This window comes from Oncorhynchus mykiss, chromosome 19 (genome assembly GCF_013265735.2).
Source record: "Oncorhynchus mykiss isolate Arlee chromosome 19, USDA_OmykA_1.1, whole genome shotgun sequence".
In the NCBI taxonomy this organism is placed as follows: Eukaryota; Metazoa; Chordata; class Actinopteri; order Salmoniformes; family Salmonidae; genus Oncorhynchus; species Oncorhynchus mykiss.
In genome coordinates, this window is record NC_048583.1 from 36,203,380 (window position 1) to 36,220,567 (window position 17,188).

Below are 17,188 nucleotides of genomic sequence, written 5' to 3' on the forward strand. Positions count from 1 at the left end.
CGACACAATCCTGTCTCGAATCTCTACTGACAATTCCTTCGACCTCATGGCTTGGTTTTTGCTCTGACATGCACAGTAAACTGTGGGACCTTATATAAACAGGTGTGTTCCTTTCCAGAATTATGTCCAATCAATTGAATTTACCACAGGTGGACTCCAATCAAGTTGTAGAAACAATGGAAACAGTATGTTTGGCTGACCTCTAAAGTCTGACCTGTGTGTTACAAGGTAAGATAAAAACAGTCATACCACTGCTCAGTTACCAAGGCAACAGCCCAGACACAGCACTGCCTGTTTCATGATGGAGACCCTAAGAAGCTCAGCTTTCAACACACACACACACATTCTTAACAACACCCAAACCCATATCAGCCAACCTCTCACACCGTCCTATTCATGAGGGTCAATTTAGTCTTTTATGCTCAGGTTTGACCACTTGGTGGCGATAGAAAGCAGTGGCAGAGCATCAATGGGAAACTCTGCATGAAAGGAGTGAACATCAAGCACCTGGTGGAGCCTATATGACCTGTTCACCACAGCCAGCACCATCCAGGGCATCAGCACAGATGTTATGGAGTCCGGTATTCAGTTACCGACAGGTCCACCAAGTATGCACACAGATCTTTACGAGAATATGCCTGTCTCAATATAGACTTAAATGTGTGTGTGTGTGTGTGTGTGTGTGTGTGTGTGTGTGTGTGTGTGAACAGGGATAGGGGATGGAGGGAACGAGGTGGACGTGGGCAAGTTGAAGGAGGCAGTGAGGGAACACATGCCCAACGGGAGCCTGATAACCTGTGACATGGCTGCTGACTTCACCTTCACAGCAGGTTGGGGATGAATGTATTCATTTAAACATGTATTCATGTGAAGTCGCCTTTAGCGATCCATTCTTACATGATTACTATATTATATTATTAGATACCGCTTTTAGATTTCCTATGAGCAGATTGGAGCGCTCACATTCTCCAGTGCCCTTTACAGGCAGAAGGGTGGTTGTCTCAGGTTTGACGCAAGGGTTGTGTATTACTAACTGCATTCCATATAGCCAGGAAGTGTGTTGCTCGCTGAAGCAGAGAGTCAGACATCCTCTCACCATGATTAATTGAGACCAGAGCAGAAGTAGTTTCCATATGTGTGTTGTGTCCTCTCCTCTGTTTGATCATTATGTGACCCCTGACCATATCTGTGACCACACACCGCCGCTGTCCTGACACCCTGTCCTCCGTACACACAGTTCGAGTGAGATTTCCAATGAATTCATTACGCATGATACTTAATAATAATAATAATAATTTAACTTGTATAGCGCTTTTCATAACAGAAAGAGATCTCAAAGCTGGTTCCTGAAACTTGAACTGGAAACGTGATACAGTGACCCAGGTTTACGTGATATTGGTTTACTCTCACAGCAAAGACAGAAGCAGGTTTAATTACCTCATGGTCCCAGCCTATTACCATTTGTGTTTTGTCATCTTCGAAAATCGAATTAGATCATGAGATCGCATTACTGAAAGAGTGTATGAGGGAGACTGTGAGAAACATTGTAGTAAATAGTGTTTTGAATCTCATCCTACTCATCCTCTTTAACCCGGTCTCTCTCTGTGTTGTAGAAGTGTCTAACTGGGGAGGCTACAGTGTAGCCTGTGCTCTGTACATCCTCAGTCTCGGTCCCATCCACTAGCGGTACTGTAGGTACCTCCACAAAGGCCTGGGCCAGGAATGTAGCAAAGGTAAGAATGTCTAGGCCCCAGCCCTAGACTACACTAGTTTTATGTGTATGTCTATGCTTCACCACATGCAGATCTTAGGCATGGGGCCAGAGCTGAGGCCCTCCACTGTTACAGTAAGACAGAATACTATAGGGAGGCACAGACAGGATGTGAGCACGATTAAACATTTGAAACCCAACCCATCGAAAATTGTTACGGTGCCTTTCATTCCATGTCATACCATTTTGTCTTATCATCTCGCAAATCTCAGGTTTTGGATGAGACTGACTTTATGACCAAAATTATACTTTTTACACTTTGTAGTCAATTTTGACACTAGAATAAATGCTTCTGGCTCATATCGATGCCACATAGGCCATTTTCAAAACCAGAAGTTGCTTTTTAGTGGCAGTCGCTCTTTAAGGATTGAGCTCTATATACAGTGCATTAGGAAAGTATTCAGACCACTTCACTTTTTCCACATTTTGTTACATTAAAGCATAACAAAATTCTAAAATGTATTACATTTTTTTTTAAATCCTCATCATCTCTACACACAATAACCCATTTCTGCAAATGTATTAAAAATAAACAGAAATACCATATTTACATAAGTATTCAGACCCTTTGATATGAGACTCAAAATTGAGCTCAGGTGCATCCTGTTTCCATTGATCATCCTTGATTGGAGTCCACCTGTGGTAAATTCAATTGATTGGTCATGATTTAGAAAGGCACACACCTGTCTATACAGTGCCTTGCGAAAGTATTCGGCCCCCTTGAACTTTGCAACCTTTTGCCACATTTCAGGCTTCAAACATAAAGATATAAAACTGTATTTTTTTTGAAGAATCAACAACAAATGTGTAACGGTTTTCTATATGAGAAGGAGAGTCGGACCAAAATGCGGCGTGTCTATTGCAATCCATGTTTAATGAAGTAACACACTAAACACAAACACTATCAAAACAATAAACTTAACGAAAAACCGAAACAGCCTATACTTGTGTAACCTAACACAGAACAATGACATCAGGACACTAAGGACAATCACCCACGACAAACTCAAAGAATATGGCTGCCTAAATATGGTTCCCAATCAGAGACAACGATAAACACCTGCCTCTGATTGAGAACCACTTCAGACAGCCATAGACTTAGCTAGAACACCCCACTAGCTACAATCCCCATACATACACACCACATACAAAAACCCATGCCACACCCTGGCCTGACCAAATAAATAAAGATAAACACAAAATACTTTGACCAGGGTGTGACAGAACCCCCCCCCCTAAGGTGCGGACTCCCGAACGCACCTCAAAACAATAGGGAGGGTCCGGGTGGGCGTCTGTCCATGGTGGCGGCTCCGGCGCGGAACGTGGACCCCACTCAATCAATGTCTTAGTCCCCTCTCCTCGCGTCCCTGGATAGTCCACCCTCGCCGCCGACCATGGCCTAGTAGTCCTCACCCAGAACCCCACTGGACTGAGGAGCAGATCGGGACTGAGGGGCAGCTCAGGACTGAGGCAGCTCGGGACTGAGGGGAAGCTCAGGAGTGAGAGGAAGCTCAGGAGTGAGAGGAAGCTCAGGAGTGAGAGGAAGCTCAGGCAGGTTGATGAATCTACCAGATCCAGGCTGGCTGGTGGTTTCGGCAGATCCTGGCTGACTGGCAGATCCTGGCTGACTGGCAGATCTGGAAGAGTCTGGTCGACTGGCAGATCTGGAAGAGTCTGGTCGACTGGCAGATCAGGAAGAGTCTGGTCGACTGGCAGATCTGGAAGAGTCTGGTCGACTGGCAGATCTGGAAGAGTCTGGTCGACTGGCAGATCTGGAAGAGTCTGGTCGACTGGCAGATCTGGAAGAGTCTGGTCGACTGGCAGATCTGGAAGAGTCTGGTCGACTGGCAGATCTGGAAGAGTCTGGTCGACTGGCAGATCTGGAAGAGTCTGGTCGACTGGCAGCTCTGGCTGCTCCATGCTGACTGGCTGCTCCATGCTGACTGACAGCTCTGGCTGCTCCATGCTGACTGGCAGCTCTGGCTGCTCCATGCTGACTGGCTGCTCCATGCTGACTGGCAGCTCTGGCTGCTCCATGCTGACTGGCTGCTCCATGCTGACTGGCAGCTCTGGCTGCTCCATGCTGACTGGCAGCTCTGGCTGCTCCATGCTGACTGGCTGCTCCATGCTGACTGGCTGCTCCATGCTGACTGGCGGCCCTGGCTGCTCCATGCTGACTGGCGGCCCTGGCTGCTCCATGCTGACTGGCGGCCCTGGCTGCTCCATGCTGACTGACGGCCCTGGCTGCTCCATGCTAACTGGCAGCTCTGGCGGCTCCTTGCAGACTGGCAGCTCTGGCGGCTCCTTGCAGACTGGCAGCTTTGGCGGCATCCTGCAGACAGGCAGCTCTGGCGGCTCCTTGCAGACTGGCGGCTCCTTGCAGACTGGCAGCTCCTTGCAGACTGGCAGCTCCTTGCAGACTGGCAGCTCCTTGCAGACTGGCAGCTCCTTGCAGACTGGCAGCTCCTTGCAGACTGGCAGCTCTATGCTAACTGGCAGCTCTATGCTAACTGGCAGCTCCTTGCTAACTGGCAGCTCCTTGCACACTGGCAGCTCCTTGCAAACTGGCAGCTCCTTGCAAACTGGCAGCTCCTTGCAAACTGGCAGCTCCTTGCAAACTGGCAGCTCCTTGCAAACTGGCAGTTCTGAACAGGCGGGAGACTCCGGCAGCGCTGTAGAGAAGGAAGGCTCTAACAGCGCTAAACAGGCGGGAGACTCCGACAGCGCTGGAGAGGAGGAGGGCTCCGACAGCGCTAGACAGGCGAGGCGCACTGTAGGCCTGATGCGTGGTGCTGGCACTGGTGGTACTGGGCCGAGGACACGCACAGGAAGCCTGGTGCGGGGAGCTGCTACCGGAGGGCTGGGGTGTGGAGGTGGCACAGGATGGGTTAGACCGTGAAGGCGTACTGGAGATCTTGAGAGCGGTGCTGGCACAGGACGTGCAAGGCTAGGGAGGTGCACAGGAGGCCTGGTACGTGAGACTGGCACCATCTTCACCAGCCGACTAACACGCACCTCAGGACAAGTATGGAGCGCTGACCCAGGTGCCATCAAATCCCCGACACGCTCCGTCGGGCGAATTCCATGTTTAAAACACCAACACAGCAACTCCCTCATTTCTCTCTCCTCCAATTTCCCCATTAACTCCTTCACAGTCTCTGTTTCGCTCACCTCCAACACCGGCTCTGGTTCTGGTCTCCTCCTTGGCTGCTCACGATAAACAGGGAGAGTTGGCTCAGGTCTGGCTCCTGACTCTGCCACACTCTCCCTGAGCCCCCCCCCCCAAGAAATTTTTGGGGCTGACTATGGGGCCACCGTCCGCGCCGCCTTGCTTGCTTCGCAAACTCCATTCTCCTATATCCTTCCGCGCACTGCTCCATCGAATCCCAGGCGGGCTCCGGCACTCTCCCTGGGTCGACCGCCCACCTGTCTATCTCCTCCCAAGAAGTATAGTCCATACTGTACTCCACTTTGGGCTGTTCCTGCCTGTTGACACGCTGCTTGGTCCCTTTGTGGTGGGTGATTCTGTAACGGTTTTCTATATGAGAAGGAGAGTCGGACCAAAATGCGGCGTGTCTATTGCAATCCATGTTTAATGAAGTAACACACTAAACACAAACACTATCAAAACAATAAACTTAACGAAAAAACCGAAACAGCCTATACTTGTGTAACCTAACACAGAACAATGACATCAGGACACTAAGGACAATCACCCACGACAAACTCAAAGAATATGGCTGCCTAAATATGGTTCCCAATCAGAGACAACGATAAACACCTGCCTCTGATTGAGAACCACTTTAGACAGCCATAGACTTAGCTAGAACACCCCACTAGCTACAATCCCCATACATACACACCACATACAAAAACCCATGCCACACCCTGGCCTGACCAAATAAATAAAGATAAACACAAAATACTTTGACCAGGGTGTGACAAAATGGGACACAATCATGAAGTGGAACGACATTTCTTGGATATTTCAAACTTTTTTAACAAATCAAAAACTGAAAAATTGGGCGTGCAAAATTATTCAGCCCCCTTAAGTTAATACTTTGTAGCACCACCTTTTGCTGCGATTACAGCTGTAAGTCGCTTGGGGTATGTCTCTATCAGTTTTGCACATCGAGAGACTGAATTTTTTTCCCATTCCTCCTTGCAAAACAGCTCGAGCTCAGTGAGGTTGGATGGAGAGCATTTGTGAACAGAAGTTTTCAGTTCTTTCCACAGATTCTCGATTGGATTCAGGTCTGGACTTTGACTTGGCCATTCTAACACCTGGATATGTTTATTTTTGAACCATTCCATTGTAGATTTTGCTTTATGTTTTGGATCATTGTCTTGTTGGAAGACAAATCTCCGTCCCAGTCTCAGGTCTTTTGCAGACTCCATCAGGTTTTCTTCCAGAATGGTCCTGTATTTGGCTCCATCCATCTTCCCATCAATTTTAACCATCTTCCCTGTCCCTGCTGAAGAAAAGCAGGCCCAAACCATGATGCTGCCACCACCATGTTTGACAGTGGGGATGGTGTGTTCAGCTGTGTTGCTTTTACGCCAAACATAACGTTTTGCATTGTTGCCAAAAAGTTCAATTTTGGTTTAATCTGACCAGAGCACCTTCTTCCACATGTTTGGTGTGTCTCCCAGGTGGCTTGTGGCAAACTTTAAACGACACTTTTTATGGATCTCTTTAAGAAATGGCTTTCTTCTTGGCACTCTTCCATAAAGGCCAGATTTGTGCAATAACTACTGATTGTTGTCCTATGGACAGAGTCTCCCACCTCAGGTGTAGATCTCTGCAGTTCATCCAGAGTGATCATGGGCCTCTTGGCTGCATCTCTGATCAGTCTACTCCTTGTATGAGCTGAAAGTTTAGAGGGACGGCCAGGTCTTGGTAGATTTGCAGTGGTCTGATACTCCTTCCATTTCAATATTATCGCTTGCACAGTGCTCCTTGGGATGTTTAAAGCTTGGGAAATATTTTTGTATCCAAATCCGGCTTTAAACTTCTTCACAACAGTATCTCGGACCTGCCTGGTGTGTTCCTTGTTCTTCATGATGCTCTCTGCGATTTTAACGGACCTCTGAGACTATCACAGTGCAGGTGCATTTATACGGAGACTTGATTACACACAGGTGGATTGTATTTATCATCATTAGTCATTTAGGTCAATATTGGATCATTCAGAGATCCTCACTGAACTTCTGGAGAGAGTTTGCTGCACTGAAAGTAAAGGGGCTGAATAATTTTGCACGTCCAATTTGTCAGTTTTTGATTTGTTAAAAAAGTTTGAAATATCCAATAAATGTTGTTCCACTTCATGATTGTGTCCCACTTGATGTTGATTCTTCACAAAAAAATACAGTTTTATATCTTTATGTTTGAAGCCTGAAATGTGGCAAAAGGTTGCAAAGTTCAAGGGGGCCGAGTACTTTCGCAAGGCACTGTATAAGGTCCCACAGTTGACAATGCATGTCTGAGCAAAAACCAAGCCTTGAGGTCGAAGGAATTGTCAGTAGAGCTTCGGGACAGGATTGTGTCGAAGCACAGCTCTGGGGAAGGGTACCAAAATGTTTCTGCAGCATTGAAGGTCCCCAAGAACACAGTGGCCTCCTTCATTCTTAAATGGAAGAAGTTTGGAACCACCAAGACTATTCATAGAGCTGGCAGCCCAGTCTAACTGAGCAATCAGGGGAGAAGGGCCTTGGTCAGGGAGGAGAACATGATGGTCACTCTGATAGAGCTCCAGAGTTCCTCTTTTGAGATGGGAGAACCTTCCAGAAGGACAACCATCTCTACTGCACTCCACCAATCAGGCCTTTATGGTAGAGTGACCAGACGGAAGCCACTCTTCAGTAAAAGGCACATGACAGCCTGCTTGTGCTTGGAGTTAGCCAAAAGGCACCTAAAGCCTCTCAGACCATGAGAAACAATAATCTATGTTCTGATGAAACCAAGATTGAACTCTTTGGCCTGAATGCAAGCGTCACATCTGGAGGAAACCTGGCACCATCCCTACGGTGAAATATGGTGGTGGAAGCATCATGCTGTGGGGCAGAGACTGGGAGACCAGTCAGAATCGTGGGAAAGATGAATGGAGCAACATCCTTGATGAAAACCTGCTCCAGAGTGCTCAGGACCTCAGACTGGGGCAAAAGTTCACCTTCCAGCAGGACAACGACCCTAAGCACACATCCAGGACAACGTAGGAGTGGCTTCGAGACAAGTCGTTGAATGTCCTTGAGTGGCCCAGCCAGAGCCCGAACTTGAACACGATTGAACATCTCTGGAGAGACCTGAAAACACCTGTGCAGTGTTGCTCCCCATCCAACCTGAAAGAGCTCGAGAGGATGTTTTTGCTTTGTCATTACAGGGTATTGTGTGTAGATTGATGAGGGAAACAAATTTGGAATACATTTTAGAATAAGGCTGTAACGTAACAAAATGTGGAAAAAGTGAAGGGGTCTGAATACTTTTAGAATGCACTGTAGACTGTCATGCTTGGATCAAACCAAGAACTGAGATATGTGGTGGATGTACATGTTGTGAGAAGGTGCAGTTGGCTGCAGCTGTGCATTTAATTGCTCTCAATTTTCCTCCCGAATGCGTGTTTATTAGAAATGTAATAGATTATAAACCATTATCCCATGATTGAAGCTAAAGCCTGATATGAAAAATGCCATAAATCAAGTTGTTTATGTAGCTCTGTGATCTCATCTAGAATAAACAAGGCACTCAAATAGAACAAAATACAAACTGGTTTTAGTTTGTGATAGACATTGAACATCCCAATCCCTAATTACTCAATATGAAAAGTTTTGGTTTTCTTCTTAGGTAAAATGATTTAGTTTTTACTTGTATTATGGTAATATTGAGACTTGAGGTCAGAGTACACTGTTGCATCAGCCTCCTGGTAGATTCAGTTTCTAACCACAGACTGAAGTGTGGCACGAAGGGAGGGGGAGGGGAGGGTTAGAGCAAAAACCTGCCTCAATATGTTTTCTTACATTCGAAAAGCGAATCAAATTCCCCCAATCTTAAGAACTGCCAACGGACATTTCATGTCTCATCTTCAGTTAGTAGGACCAAATAAAGAATCAGTCATGCACAATTGACAGACAAACACACAAGGACACACACACACACACACACACACACACACACACACACACACACACACACACACACACACACAGAGCAGACACATAGAAGGCAGAGTGCTCTGAGGGACAGTTAACTGCCTTTGTGGCAAGCTGCCGACTGAGCTCTGCTCCTGCCAGTACCACTCTTCTTCTAGATAAAAAAAAAACAGAAAGGGGAGTGTGTGTATGTGAATGTGTACATGCGTTTCAAACCAGAAACGCTGCCTTGGTAATATTTTATGAGTCTTCCTTAGCTGTGAGTCAGTGTGCAAAACACTTGCTAAACCACCGCAACCTGTGTCCTAAAACCCTCTTCTGTAATTCATCATATACAGTTGAAGTCGGAAGTTTACAGTCATTAAAACTAATTTTTCAACAACTCCACAAATGTATTGTTAATAAACTATAGTTTTGGCAAGTCGGATAGGACATCTACTTTGTGCATGACACAAGTAATTTTTCCAACAATTGTTTACAGAGGGATTAATTCACTTATAATTCACTGTATCACAATTCCAGTGGGTCAGAAGATTACATACACTAAGTTGACTGTGCCTTTAAACAGCTTGGAAAATTCCAGAAAATTATGCCATGGCTTTAGAAGCTTCTGATAGGCTAATTGACATAATTTGAGTAAATTGGAGGTGTACCTGTGTATGTATTTCAAGGCCTACAATCAAACTCAGTGCCTCTTTGCTTGACGTCATGGGAAAATCAAAAGAAATCAGCCAAGACCTCAGACAAAAAATGGTAGACCTCCACAAGTCTGGTTCATCCTTGGGAGCAAATTCCAAATGCCTGAAGGTACCACATTCATCTGTACAAACAATAGTAGGCAAGTATAAACACCATGGGAACATGCAGCCGTCCTTCTGCTCAGGAAGGAGACGCGTTCTGTCTCCTAGAGATGAACGTACTTTGGTACGAAAAGTGCAAATCAATCTCAGAACAACAGCAAAGGACCTTGTGAAGATGCTGGAGAAAACAGGTACAAAAGTATCTATATCCACAGTAAAACAAGTCCTATAGCGACATAACCTGAAAGGCCGCTCAGCAAGGAAGAAGCAACTGCTCCAAAACCAAAAAGCCAGACTATGGTTTGCAAATGCACATGTGGACAAAGAACATACTTTTTGGAGAAATGTCCTCTGGTCTGATGAAACAAAAATAGAACTGTTTGGCCATAATGACCATCGTTATGCTTGGAGGAAAAAGGGGGAGGCTTGTCAATTTTTTGCTCCAAGATGGCATAGCAGTCAGACGTCTTTGTCATCGTCTTGTCGTGTCCCGTATATATATATGTATATATTTACAACTTTCCTCGCATACATTTTTATATATATATTTTTATTTTCCATAAACTCATCTTCAAAACACTCTCCTGCAACCCGCCTCACCAATTTATATTTTTAAAAAAGAAAGTATTATTTACCTCAAATCTGTAATCCTCCATAGAAGCTAACCAGAAGCTAGCCTGAAGCTAACCAGAAGCTAATCAGAAGCTAGTTAGCTTCTTTACTGGCTAATTGTTAGTATTCAGCTAACCACGGTTTGTGGTCATCAGCTATCCTTTTGCTCGAAAATCTATCGCCAGTTTTGTACGGCGCGGCTCGGATCGGAACATACCGGACCTATTTTTCTCTCCATTTCCCCGGATTTCAACCGCTAACTCTGGACATTTATACCTGGATCTCACAGCTAGCTAGCTACTATCCGTGTGACTATCAGCTTAGGTCGATTCCGGAGCAAACATCAATTGTTCCGGAGCTAGCCAGCTGAAGAGTTCCATCGGTCACTCCTGGGCTACAATCACCTATCCGGACCCGTTTTGCTCTCAACGCCGAGCCCCACCGGGCCTTCACAACTGGACTACCGACGTTATCTACCCGAGGGAGTTATCCGGCTGGCTCCTCCGTCGCGACGTTAGCTGTCTGAATCGCCGACCAACCTCACTACTCACTGGACCCTTTTGATCACTCGACTAAGCATGCCTCTCCTTAATGTCAATATGCCTTGTCCATTGCTGTTCTGGTTAGTGTTTATAGGCTTATTTCACTGTAGAGCCTCTAGTCCTGCTCACTATATCTTATCCAACCTATTAGTTCCACCACCCACACATGCAATGACATCTCCTGGTTTCAATTATGTTTCTAGAGACAATATCTCTCTCATCATCACTCAATACCTAGGTTTACCTCCACTGTATTCACATCCTACCATACCTTTGTCTGTACATTATACCTTGAAGCTATTTTATTTCCCCCAGAAACCTCCTTTTACTCTCTGTTCCAGACGTTCTAGACGACCAATTCTTATTGCTTTTAGCCGTACCTTTATCCTACTCCTCCTCTGTTCCTCTGGCGATGTAGAGGTGAATCCAGGCCCTGCAGTGCCTAGCTCCACTCCTATTCCCCAGGCGCTCTCTTTTGATGACTTCTGTAACCGTAATAGTCTTGGTTTCATGCATGTTAACATTAGAAGCCTCCTCCCCAAGTTTGTTTTATTCACTGCTTTAGTACACTCTGCCAACCTGGATGTTCTAGCTGTGTCTGAATCCTGGCTTAGGAAGACCAACAAAAATTCTGAAATTTTCATCCCAAACTACAACATTTTCAGACAAGATAGAACTGCCAAAGGGGGCGGTGTTGCAATCTACTGCAAAGATAGCCTGCAGAGTTATGTCCTACTATCCAGGTCTGTACCCAAACAATTTGAACTTCTACTTTTAAAAATCCACTTCTCTAAAAACAAGTCTCTCACCATTGCCCCCAGCTGTGCTCTGGACACCATTTGTGAACTGATTGCCCCCATCTATCTTCAGAGCTCGCGCTGCTAGGCGACCTAAACTGGAACATGCTTAACACCCCAGCCATCATACAATCTAAGCTTGATGCCCTCAATCTCACATAAATTATCAATGAACCTACCAGGTACGTCCCCAAAGCCTTAAACACGGGCACCCTCATAGATATCATCCTAACCAACTTCCCCTCTAAATACACCTCTGCTGTCTTCAACCAAGATCTCAGCGATCACTGCCTCATTGCCTGCATCAAACGGCCTCCACTCATCACTGTCAAACGCTCCCTGAAACACTTCAGCGAGCAGGCCTTTCTAATCGACCTGGCCGGGGTATCCTGGAAGGATATTGATCTCATCCCGTCAGTAGAGGATGCCTGGATATTTTTTTAAATGCCTTCCTAACCATCTTAAATAAGCATGCCCCATTCAAGAAATTTAGAACCAGGAACAGATATAGCCCTTGGTTCTCCCCAGACCTGACTGTCCTTAACCAACACAAAAACATCCTATGGCATTCTGCATTAGCATCGAACAGCCCCCGTGATATGCAGCTGTTCAGGGAAGCTAGAAACCATTATACACAGGCAGTTAGAAAAGCCAAGGCTAGCTTTTTCAAGCAGAAATTTGCTTCCTGCAACACTAACTCAAAAAAGTCCATGGAGAATAAGAACACCTCCTCCCAGCTGCCCACTGCGCTGAAGATAGGAAACACTGTCACCACTGATACATCCACTATAATTGAGAATTTCAATAAGCATTTTTCTACGGCTGGCCATGCTTTCCACCTGGCTACTCCTACCCCGGTCAACAGCACTGCACCCCCCACAGCAACTCGCCCAAGCCTTCCCCATTTCTCCTTCTCCCAAATCTAGTCAGCTTATGTTCTGAAAGAGCTGCAAAATCTGGACCCCTACAAATCAGCCGGGCTAGACAATCTGGACCCTTTCTTTCTAAAAATGATCTGCCAAAATTGTTGCCACCCCTATTACTAGCCTGTTCAACCTCTCTTTTGTGTTGTCTGAGATTCCCAAAGATTGGAAAGCAGCTGCGGTCATCGCCCTCTTCAAAGGGGGGGACACTCTTGACCCAAACTGCTACAGACCTATATCTATCCTACCCTGCATTTCTAAGGTCTTCGAAAGCCAAGTCAACAAACAGATTACCGACCATTTCGAATCTCACCATACCTTCTCTGCTATGCAATCTGGTTTCAGAGCTGGTCATGGGTGCACCTCAGCCACGCTCAAGGTCCTAAACGATATCTTAACCGCCATCGATAAGAAACATTACTGTACAGCCGTATTCATTGATCTGGCCAAGGCTTTCGACTCTGTCAATCACCACATCCTCATCGGCAGACTCGACAGCCTTGGTTTCTCAAATGATTGCCTCGCCTGGTTCACCAACTACTTCTCTGATAGAGTTCAGTGTGTCAAATCGGAGGGTCTGCTGTTCGGACCTCGGGTAGTCTATGGGGGTGACACAGGGTTTAATTCTTGGACCGACTCTCTTCTCTGTATATATCAATGATGTCGCTCTTGCTGCTGGTGAGTCTCTGATCCACCTCTATACAGACGACACCATTCTGTATACTTCTGGCCCTTCTTTGGACACTGTGTTAACAACCCTCCAGGCAAGCTTCAATGGCATACAACTCTCCTTCCGTGGCCTCCAATTGCTCTTAAATACAAGTAAAACTAAATGCATGCTCTTCAACTGATCGCTGCCTGCACCTGCCCGCCTGTCCAACATCACTACTCTGGACGGCTCTGACTTAGAATACGTGAACAACTACAAATACCTAGGTGTCTGGTTAGACTGTAAACTCTCCTTCCAGACCCACATCAAACATCTCCAATCCAAAGTTAAATTTAGAATTGGCTTCCTATTTCACAACAAAGCATCCTTCACTCATGCTGCCAAACAAACCCTTGTCAAACTGACCATCCTACCAATTCTCGACTTCGGCGATGTCATTTACAAAATAGCCTCCAATACCCTACTCAACCAATTGGATGCAGTCTATCACAGTGCAATCCGTTTTGTCACCAAAGCCCCATATACTACCCACCATTGCGACCTGTACGCTCTCGTTGGCTGGGCCTCGCTTCATACTCGTCGCCAAACCCACTGGCTCCATGTCATCTACAAGACCCTGCTAGGTAGTCCCCCCTTATCTCAGCTCGCTGGTCAACATAGCATCACCCACCTGTAGCACGCGCTCCAGGAGGTATATCTTGCTGGTCACCCCCAAAACCAATTATTTCTTTGGCCGCCTCTCCTTCCAGTTCTCTGCTGCCAATGACTGGAACGAACTACAAAAATCTCTGAAACTGGAAACACTTATCTCCCTCACTAGCTTTAAGCACCAACTGTCAGAGCAGCTCACAGATTACTGCACCTGTACATAGCCCACCTATAATTTAGCGCAAACAACTACCTCTTTCCCTACTGTATTTATTTATTTATTTTGCTCCCCATTATTTTTATTTCTACTTTGCACATTCTTCCACTGCAAATCTACCATTCCAGTGTTTTACTTGCTATATTGTATTTACTTTGCCACCATGGCCTTTTTTTGCCTTTACCTCCCTTATCTCACCTAATTTGCTCACATCGTATATAGACTTGTTTATACTGTATTATTGACTGTATGTTTGTTTTGTGTGTAACCCTGTGTCGTTGTATGTGTCGAACTGCTTTGCTTTATCTTGGCCAGGTCGCAATTGTAAATGAGAACTTTTCTCAACTTGCCTACCTGGTTAAATAAAGGTGAAATAAAATAAATTTTAAAAAAGCCGAAGAACACCATCCCAACCGTGAAGCACGGGGGTGGCAGCATCATGTTGTGGGGGTGCTTTGCTGCAGGAAGAAGTGATGCACTTCACAAAATATATGGCATCATGAGGGGAAAAAATTATGTGGATATATTGAAGCAACACCTCAAGACATCAGTCAGGAAGTTAAAGTTTGGGTTAAATGGGTCTTCCAAATGGACAATGACCCCAAGCATACTTTCAAAGTTGTGACAAAATGGCATAAGGACAACAAAGTCAAGGTATTGGAGTGGCCATCACAAAGCCCTGACCTCAATCCTATAGAAAATCTGTGGGCAGAACTGAAAAATCGTGTGCGAGCAAGGAGGCCTACAAACCTGACACAGTTACACCAGCTCTGTCAGGAGGAATGGGCCAAAATTCACCCAACTTATTGTGGGATGCTTGTGGAAGGCTACCTGAAACGTTTGACCCAAGTTAAACAATTTAAATGCAATGCTACCAAATACTAATTGAGTGTAGTAAACTTCTGATTCACTGGGAATGTGATGAAATAAATTAAAGCTGAAATAAATAATTCTCTCTACTATTATTCTGACATTTTTTTACATTTTCTAAAATAAAGTGGTGATTGTAACTGACCTAAGACAGGGTATTTGTACTAGGATTAAATGTCAGGAATTGTGAAAACCTGAGTTTAAATGTATTTGGCTAAGGTGTATGTAAACTTCCGACTTCAACTGTATCTAGATTTTTTTAAACACACATTTCCTTAGTCATATTAATGGTGTAAATATGAAATGTTGTATTGGAAATCATAACTCACGTGTATGCGATTGACTGTTGTAATACTGATTTATGTTTATGATGTAACAGCTGATGCAGTGTATTTTAATACATGAATCAGAGCCCCACTGCCTGAACTCTAACATGATCTCATCAACTGTCAATACCAGTGTCAGTGTGTGCCATGCTAGGGCCACCCTACCTGACTTTCCATCCCTCATCTCCCCAGCCAACTGAGCCAAGTCAGACACAGATCTGTCTAAAACAATCTTCCACACACACTTCATACAGTCAACACAGTCTGATAAACACATGGTATGGTTTCAGGCAACCTTGCAAAGAGAGTGGACATACTGTATTCTCCAGCCCAAAAAATGACTTCCAACATTATGCTCACACTCAGTCACACAGTTAGTACATCTGTTATTCTCTTAGCTAACATGAATTAATAGAAAGCGTAGACATTAGGTGTGACCTTTCCAAATGAAGTCCTTTCCTTTAGGTTCACTCAAAGTCAAGATGATATCGTCCAAGGAAGCTTCTGTTACTAGGGAAATAAATAAACCCAGGATATTCATTAGCTAGTTAGCTGCTGGCTACACCTGAGAATGTTAAGTATCATTCGATGATGGAATTAGTTGCTTAGTTGATCAAATTACAGTGTGAATGTAACTCTAGTTCCACCGAGCCATGCGTGTGCGTGCATTTCTGATTCGGTCTCTGTCCGTCATACCCTAACAAGTGTGTTTGGAGTGAGATGCATTAGTCTGTTGAAATGTGTTTTGAAGTGTGTAGCTGTATTTTGAATCAAATCCAAACTGCCAAGGCACCACTCCTTCACAGGTGAAAGAGATAGAAAGGGTGAAATATGAGAACATACAAGACGGTTTGTTTTACTCTTAAAATATGCCAGAGCAGAGATCTGAATAGGGTTGAAAAAGCTACCGGTAGTTTATCAAAGTTACCGGAATCTTCAGTAATTTTGGTAATTAATACTTGAATAACGTATATATGAGAGAGAGTATCACTTTTTTTTATATCGGTCTCCACATTGTCCATGAGTGTCTAGTAGATAGACCATATGGTTCAATTAGTAATAAGGCCCTAGGAGGTGTGGTATATGGCCAATATACCACAGCTAAGGGCTGTGTTTATGCACGAAGCAACGCAGAGTGTCTGGACACAGCCCTTAGCCGTGGTTTATTGGCCATATATCACAAACCCCCGAGGTGCCGTATTGCTATTATAAACTGGTTACCAATGTAATTAGAGCAGTAAAAATAAAATGTTTTGTCATACCCGTGGTACGGTCTGATATACCATGGCTGTCAGCCAATCGGTATTCAGGGCTTGAACCACCGAGTTCATAAGAGAAAATAGCCTAACTAATAAAAAATCTCCCCACTGGGCACAGACGTCAGTTCAAAGTTTAGTTTTGATTTACATTTGGTTGAGATGTCAACTAACGTGAATGCAACGTGGAATCGACCAAAAATGTAACCCTATCATTGGATTTAGGTTCAAAGTTGGGTGAAAAAAAATACAAAATTTGCTTATTTTGATAACTTTTGGGCAAGTCCAGAAGTATTTTGGGGTTGAAATTACATGGAAACAAAGTGGATTCAACTTGTTTTTGTAATCAACAACAGCATTATTTTCAATTAACTCTGCAACTTTTCCAACTATTTATGTTTTTCAAAACTGCCACCAGTTTGACACCAAAACATTGACAAATACATACTGTCATCGTAAAATAAACAGGTGTGTAAAATACAGATATTTCAAGCTGAAACCCTAACACTAAACAACGGTATTCACTAAGTTGATGGTTTATATTTAACATTGTTTTGTTTTTTGGAAAATCGTATTGAATTATTTAATACATTTTTACATGTGATAAGGC